The 7,265-nt window shown below is 38.4% G+C and overlaps 1 protein-coding gene across 2 annotated transcripts in view; it reads left to right on the top strand.

The window, feature by feature from the left end:
* The first annotated feature begins 4,671 nt into the window (after window positions 1-4,671).
* The window catches only part of lrrc7 (leucine rich repeat containing 7), a 130,418-nt gene continuing 127,824 nt past the window's right edge, over window positions 4,672-7,265 (top strand). Inside the window, exon 1 of one of the 2 annotated variants that reach the window (XM_034311566.2) lies at window positions 4,672-5,019. The gene's annotated coding sequence lies outside the window, so the exon portion shown is untranslated. Of the gene's footprint in view, window positions 5,020-5,119; window positions 5,211-7,265 lie in introns of those variants that run through there. The other variant, XM_053228187.1, reaches the window with a different exon arrangement.

Genomic DNA, 7,265 nt, shown 5'->3' with positions numbered 1-7,265 from the left:
AGCACTATATCTATATATCTTTATATAAATCTATATCTATATCTATATCTATATATATATATATATATATATATATATATATATATATATATATATACCTATATATAGATATATCTATATATAAACAGCTTCATAAAATGGCAAACAGTCCACGCTTACATAAATTAACTATACTAGTTATATTATAGGAGTGGACATATCAGTAGGCTGAGTACCTGCGATGAGCAGGTTTTGTGTCCGAGGACAATAACCAGAAAAAGGAAAATAAATACTTCTTACTGACTTTCGCAAAGCAAGTTTTCATTTTGGTGTGTAGCCATGTTTCAAATTAAAAGTGCAGTAGGTAAGATTTGTCTTTTTTTCCCCGCCAAAATTATATCTCCCATGGTTAGGTAGGGTTTGAATGATTGAATAACATTTGAATGATTCCCGCCCATGTTCATGAAGCTCCACCCCCAGTATCTCAGGTGGTCTACATAGTGTCTATAAAATGACTGACATCCATAAACAAACAAGCGTTCCTGACCAGAAGTTAGTTTACCGACCAAGTTTTCTCAACGACTTTATAAATAAATGTTTGCTAAGGCAACAGCTTAACCCATTGTTTTTTTTTATTGTTTTTTTTTTATCAAGTTCCACATATCGTCTAGGTTATTTGTACAAATAAGGAAAAAAAATCGACTATTGCCCCTTTAGTGTGTTTCAGGGTGATGTGCTGCACCTAGATGCTGTAAATATAGCACACAGTACTTATTCTGAATCCCATCACCTGCTGCACTACACACACTGACCGTGGAGTGATCTGGCTGTCTTTAGAACGATTTTCACTAGGATGGATTAATTAGTGTGCATGAAAGACAGACAATCTTTTCATAATGAGGAACAGTGTGGAACCACTGAACAAAACTATCCAAAATAAGTCCAACCCAAAGCCATCATATAACTCTCTTGCCTACTACGTGCAGTCACCTCGCAGGTAAAATGCTAGAGAAAAGTAAAGATGCTAGACAGACTCAAAAAATATCTTTTATTTTGATGCGAGAACAACCACAGCTTATAACCGAAATGTTGGCCAACAATAACACGATGTGTTAAATCATCATGTACTTGTTCATTTTCCTTAGACTGTTTATTAATGCACTTAACTAATTAACCAGGTCACCATATGCTTTATCCTAGTCCTAGTCCTAGTTTCCAGACAACCAACTGGGCAATACACTGGAGCTTTTCCTTCTACACCCAGTGGGCGAGATAATGGACTTATCATTTGCCCACCTCTGCACTGAAACTATATAATCATCTGAATCACTCCTAATGTACAATGACACACCTCCTGCCTGATTCTGATGTTTGTGCAGAATGATACCCAACAATGTGCTCAGGACGAAAATGACTCTAGCCATTACTACTATTTTTAGCTTTATAATGTCCTTTTTGTAGACAACAGAATGTCATACAGTGACTGAGACCACATAAACACATCTATTTTTAGATTACTGTTCAATTTAGCTTGAAGCAAGAGGTCAATGATTTAGATAAGTAGTTTGCTCCATGCTAAAGACTGGGCTGATTAAGTATATGCGTGGTAAAGGGAAAATGGTGTATTTCATTTTGACTAACTGAAAAAAAAAATTAATGCTATGGAAACTGTGAGATGAGTCAAGACTTAAAGTGGAAGCCAGACTCCTCTGGGAAGCACCAGATATAGCCAGAGATGATTATATTATTCAGTTTGATGTGGATTCTAAGTAATCTTAGTAATTCCTGTATTACTAATCTGATAAACCTGAGCAAGGATAAATCTCATACAGTCTAAACCTAATGTAAGAACATTCTGATGAATGCTAAATAGATTTGTCTTAATGTTATGACTACTGTAACTCACACTTTTGCATAATTTGAAAAAAAAAGAGAAAAATTTTAACCAACAAACACTGCAAAAAGCCTCAATTTAAACACTAAAATATAATGTAAAACACTTCAAGCCATTCTGTTGTAGTAAAATAATGCACAGTGGGGTGATACTGTTACCACACCAGAGTGGCTTGTTTTCCCATAACAACATGGCCTGAAGTGTTTTATTTCTCTTCTACCACAGTGATTTGCCAACAATAGCAATTCTTTAATGTGTTAATGAATGACACATTGTGCTTTATTTTTTAGTGGTTTATAGTTACATTTAAATGTTCTAGACAAGTTAGTTCCTGTTATCACTTGTGTTGTAGCAGCTGTAAACAGTCGTTCCCTTATCAGCATCTCTTCTATTCTCTCTCATGAAGTTAAAAAAAATACACAGCTTGTCATGGTATAGAGAAACTCGAAAGTGCAAAGTTCTCTGTCCTGAAGACTTTACCGTGGCACAAAACCGAGTATTACAAAGCGCTCACACTGGAGACTCCTTCCATAAATGTGAGATAAATGTTTCCTAAAACATACCTGTATATATGTGTACACATATACACATATACACATATACACAGTCAGGTCCGGAAGTGTTTGGACAATGACAATGAGTTTTTGTGATTTTGCCTTTCTACACCACCACAATGGATTTGAAACAAAACAATCAAAATGTGATTGAAGTGTAGACTTTCAGCTTTATTTTAAGAGGTTCCACAAAAATACGGCATTTACCATTTAGGAATTACAGCCATTTTAAGCAAAGTACTTCCAATTTCAGGGGCTCAAAGGTATTCGGACAAAGTGACATAATTGTAAATATAACCATAATTTTAATACATTGACTGCCTGAAGTCTGGAGCTCATGTTCTCAAAACTCAAATTCTGAGTTTCCTCCCTGGAGATGCTTTGCCAGGCCTTCACTGCAGCCACCTTCAGTTGCTGCTTGTTTGTGGGTCTTTCTGCCTTCAGTCTTGTCTTCAGTAAGTGAAAAGCATGCTCTATTGGGCTGAGATCAGGCGACTGACTTGGCCATTGAAGAATATTCCATTTCTTTGCCATCAAAAAGTCTTGAGTTGCTTTCGCAGTATGTTTAGGGTCATTATCCACCTGCACTGTGAAGCGGCGTCCTATCAGTTTTGTAGCGTTTGGCTGAATGTGAGCAGAGAGTATAGCCCTATACACCTCAGAATTCATCTTGCTACTTCTGTCAGCAGTCACATCATCAATAAACACCAGTGAGCCTGTTCCATTGGCAGCCATACATGCCCATGCCATAACACTTCCTCCACCATGTTTGACACATGATGTGGTATACTTTGGATCATGAGCTGTTCCTTTCTTTCGCAATACTTTTCTCTTCCCATCATTCTGGTACAAGTTAATCTTGGTTTCATCGGTCCAAAGAATCTTATTCCAGAACATGGGAGGCTTTTTTAGATGTTTTCTGGCAAAGTCTAATCTGGCTTTCCTGTTCTTGAATGTTACCAGTGGTTTGCACCTTGTTGTAAACCCACTGTATTTACATTCATGAAGGCATCTCTTGATTGTAGATTTTCTCCAGAGTATTCTTGACTTCTGTTGATGTAGTGAAGGGGTTTTTCTTCACCAAGGAAAGGATTCTGCGATCATCCACTTTAGTTGTCTTCCGTGGTCTTCCAGGCCTTTCGATGTTGTTGAGCTCACCAGTGCTTTCTTTCTTTTTAGGAATGGACCCAACTGTTGATTTGGCCACACCTAAGGTTTTTGCTATCTCTCTTATAGATTTATGTTGTTTTTTCAGCCTAATGATGGCCTCCTTCACTTGCATTGAGATCTCCTTGGACTTCATATTGGTAGCTCCAGTCGAACAGCTGCCAAATGCCAACTCAATACTTGATATCAACCCCAGACCTTTTATCTGCTTCATTTGTCTTGAAGTAACAAGGGAATGGACCACACCTGGTCAATTAACTTCTTGTCAGTCAATTGTCCAAATACCTTTGAGCCCCTGAAAATAGAAGTACTTTGCTTAAAATGGCTGTAATTCCTAAATGGTAAATGCCGTATTTTTGTGGAACCTCTTAAAATAAAGCTGAAAGTCTACACTTCGATTACACCTTGATTGTTTTAAATCCATTGTGGTGGTGTATAAAAGAAAAATCACAAAAACTCTGTCATTGTCCAAATACTTCCGGACCTGACTGTATATACATACACACACACACACACACACACACACACACACACATATATATATATATATATATATATGTGTGTGTGTGTGTGTGTGTGTGTGTGTGTGTGTGTGTTGTTAAATCGCAGCTATTGTCAGAGCTGTTGTTATAGAAAATTAATCAATACCTTCTAATCCATCTTCATTAATCAATACCACTGTAGTATAAACAATATTATACTGTTGTCTCTTGTCTGCATAGATGCATTTTATTTTGGGACTGAAATGCAACACCAGACCTAGATCACATCAAATCATTCCACTGGTGTGTTTTAGATAAAATGGACAGTTTAGATAGCTTAGTTGCCATGGTAGTGTCAGGCTGCATGGACATATTGCACACACAATGTGCATTTCTGATGGCTGTGTGCAGTATGCACATGGTGATGCTTTCTTACTGCATTGCTTGCATTGCCATGCATAATGCACACTGGTGATTTTGCATGGACTAACTGCACATTTGAAATGTTTGCATCCGGAATGCATGTGCTTTATAGATTTTCCCAGAAATGTTCTAGACGATGAAGTAATAATACGCATTCCTGTCATCTGTAAAAGCGTCAGAGATGTTGGGTAAGCTACACAAAACTCCGAGCTCACCTCCAACTTGTGTGATTGCCGGTGTGGGAGTGTGAGGAGGAGCGGCGTCTCGTGTCGCGTCGCGCGCCAGTGCAGCCATTAAAGCCTACTGCTACAACGCACACACACACACACCATGGAGATGGAGCACTGAACGCACTGTGCATTACCACGGAGATCCAGGACACAATACAGACAGAATTTTTCCACTGAAGACTATTTTTTTGCCGGATTTTCAACGAGGTGCCGCCAGTTCCACCTTCAAAATCTCCGCCTTAGTGACCTTGTTGGTTTTGGCTTGCAAAATGAGCACAAAGCTCCATGCGGTATGTAGATCATTTTTTTATGATTTAGCTCAATACGTCATGTTTTAATGTTGTCCTCGCTTTTTTCCTTCCCAAACATTTGCCATCATCTCAGCATCTCCGTGTGTGTGCATCTGCATCGTGTTGGTTATGGAGACACTGCCTGCTCAGGTTCAGTACCCTGGACCTGGATAACACTGTGCATGCTGCAGGTGAAAAGCCTTGTCCACTTTTTTTTTTTTTTTTTTTTTTGTCCACCTGCGCTTTAAATCACTGGTTTCCACCACATGCACCATCTCATTAGGATTTCACAGCAGGGGTTCTGAAACTTTTGCAGCCCTTTAGCTGTTAAACAAATCACCAGGCAACCCTCAGCACAGATTTATTTAATTAACCGTTCAGAAATTAGGTTCATTATGCCTTATCCTGGTCAGGGTCTACGTAGATCCGGAGGCTATCCCGAGAACACAGGGTGCGAGGCAAGAATACACCCTGAATGGGACGGCAGTCCATCGCACTCATTCACACCTACGGGAAATTTAAAATAGTCAGTCCACCTACATGCATGTTTTTGGGATGTGGGAGGAAAGCAGAGAAGCCGGTAGAAACCCACATAGACACAGGTAGAACATGCATAACATGGCGTCCCATCCAGGGTGTATTCCTGCCTGCTCCCAGTGGTCACCAAGCTTAGGATCGAACTGGGGTTCCGTGAGCTGGGAGGCTACCCGCTGCACCACTGTGCCCTGAAATTTGGCCTATGGTCCTGAAAAACTTGGTCATAGATTGACTGAATGCAGCACAAATTTACCTTCAAGTCAAAAAGGATAAGTAAGCCATATATTTTTTTGAGGATAGGCAGGACCATTTTTCAGAATGTAGAAATCCCAAAGTTTGTCTGCTTTGTGGCCTAGACAGTACCTCAAGATCAGGTTCAAACTGGGGGAACTGGGACTGTGAGGCCCACTGCATCCTCCTGCCACACTGTGTACAATAATGCTCTAGCTATTTATTAGAGTCATAGAGCTGACTATTGTTGAACTTTCCAATGACAAAACACATTAGGTCTACAATGACGTGTGTGTTTTTATATATATATATATATATATATATATATATATATATATATATATATATGTATATATATGTACATGTATACATACATACTTTACAGTTATTAAGGTTTTTATTAAACTCATTTAATTCAAACAGGCTAGAACTCAATGATAGGTTGTGATTTCCAGACCTCACTTTGAGAACCATTGCATGAGGACATGATAACATGAGCTCTTACATCGACATCTCCACAGGACGATATTCAAAGACTTATATGGTTCCAGAAATTCCAAAAAAAGGTATATATTTATATTCCAAGTCATGAACAAGCACACCTAAACTCCTACCAGCTATAAAAAGATTTTTAGGAATCAGTGTTCCAAAAGCTTAAAAATATGAAGGAGCTTATCGTGTGAAGACTCAAGCAGGAATTGTTACTGTGTGAACACTGGAAGTAGCCAAATGTATTCATTCAACCTTGAAAAACAGCTGGGACTCTTGTAATGCTCAACAATATTACAGGGAAATAAGTCAGCTTCAACTGACAAAAGATTGAATAAACAGTTAAATACAAACAAAAACAATGCTTATTAGAAATTCAAATCTAAATCTAGATTTTTTAAAGCCATGTTATGACAGTAACGGTTGTTATATAAATAAAATTCAATTGAATTGAATTTTTCGGCATTCACTCTCCAGAAATATTAGAAATAATCTAAGCAGACCGTCCTGTTCATTCATGGCTGCAGATTTTGCGATTGAAATAATCCAAAATAAGAATTTAGTGAAACAAAGACTTTAGTCGGTGGATTCTGTGTGGTTTTGGGTCCTCTTTTTTGCAGCATAAAGGATTCAGCCTTGAACAATATTAAGACTTACGTAAGAATTCTGAGCCAAACTGATTGAATTCAGGCAAACTGATAGACACTGAAAAGCCCTACTGAAGATAAAATTGATTTGTAGAGTAGGGAGGTAACCGAATAGGAATTCGCTATTTGGAATGAACAGATGATGCATTCTAAACAGATACGAATACAGATACGAATCTGATACAAATACAGATACGGATCCCACAGGACACAACAAAAAAAATTACTTTCATGTGGGCTTGACAAAGTCCACGTTCATTAACACGCATGTGTGGCACTGCACGATGCATTTACAGCGTCCATTCATTCATCCTTAGTAACTGCCTGGTCAGGGTTGAGGGG

This window comes from Pangasianodon hypophthalmus, chromosome 2, assembly GCF_027358585.1.
Source record: "Pangasianodon hypophthalmus isolate fPanHyp1 chromosome 2, fPanHyp1.pri, whole genome shotgun sequence".
Classification (NCBI taxonomy): Eukaryota; Metazoa; Chordata; class Actinopteri; order Siluriformes; family Pangasiidae; genus Pangasianodon; species Pangasianodon hypophthalmus.
Note: the sequence above shows the minus strand (reverse complement) of the source record. Positions and strands in the feature narration are given on the sequence as shown.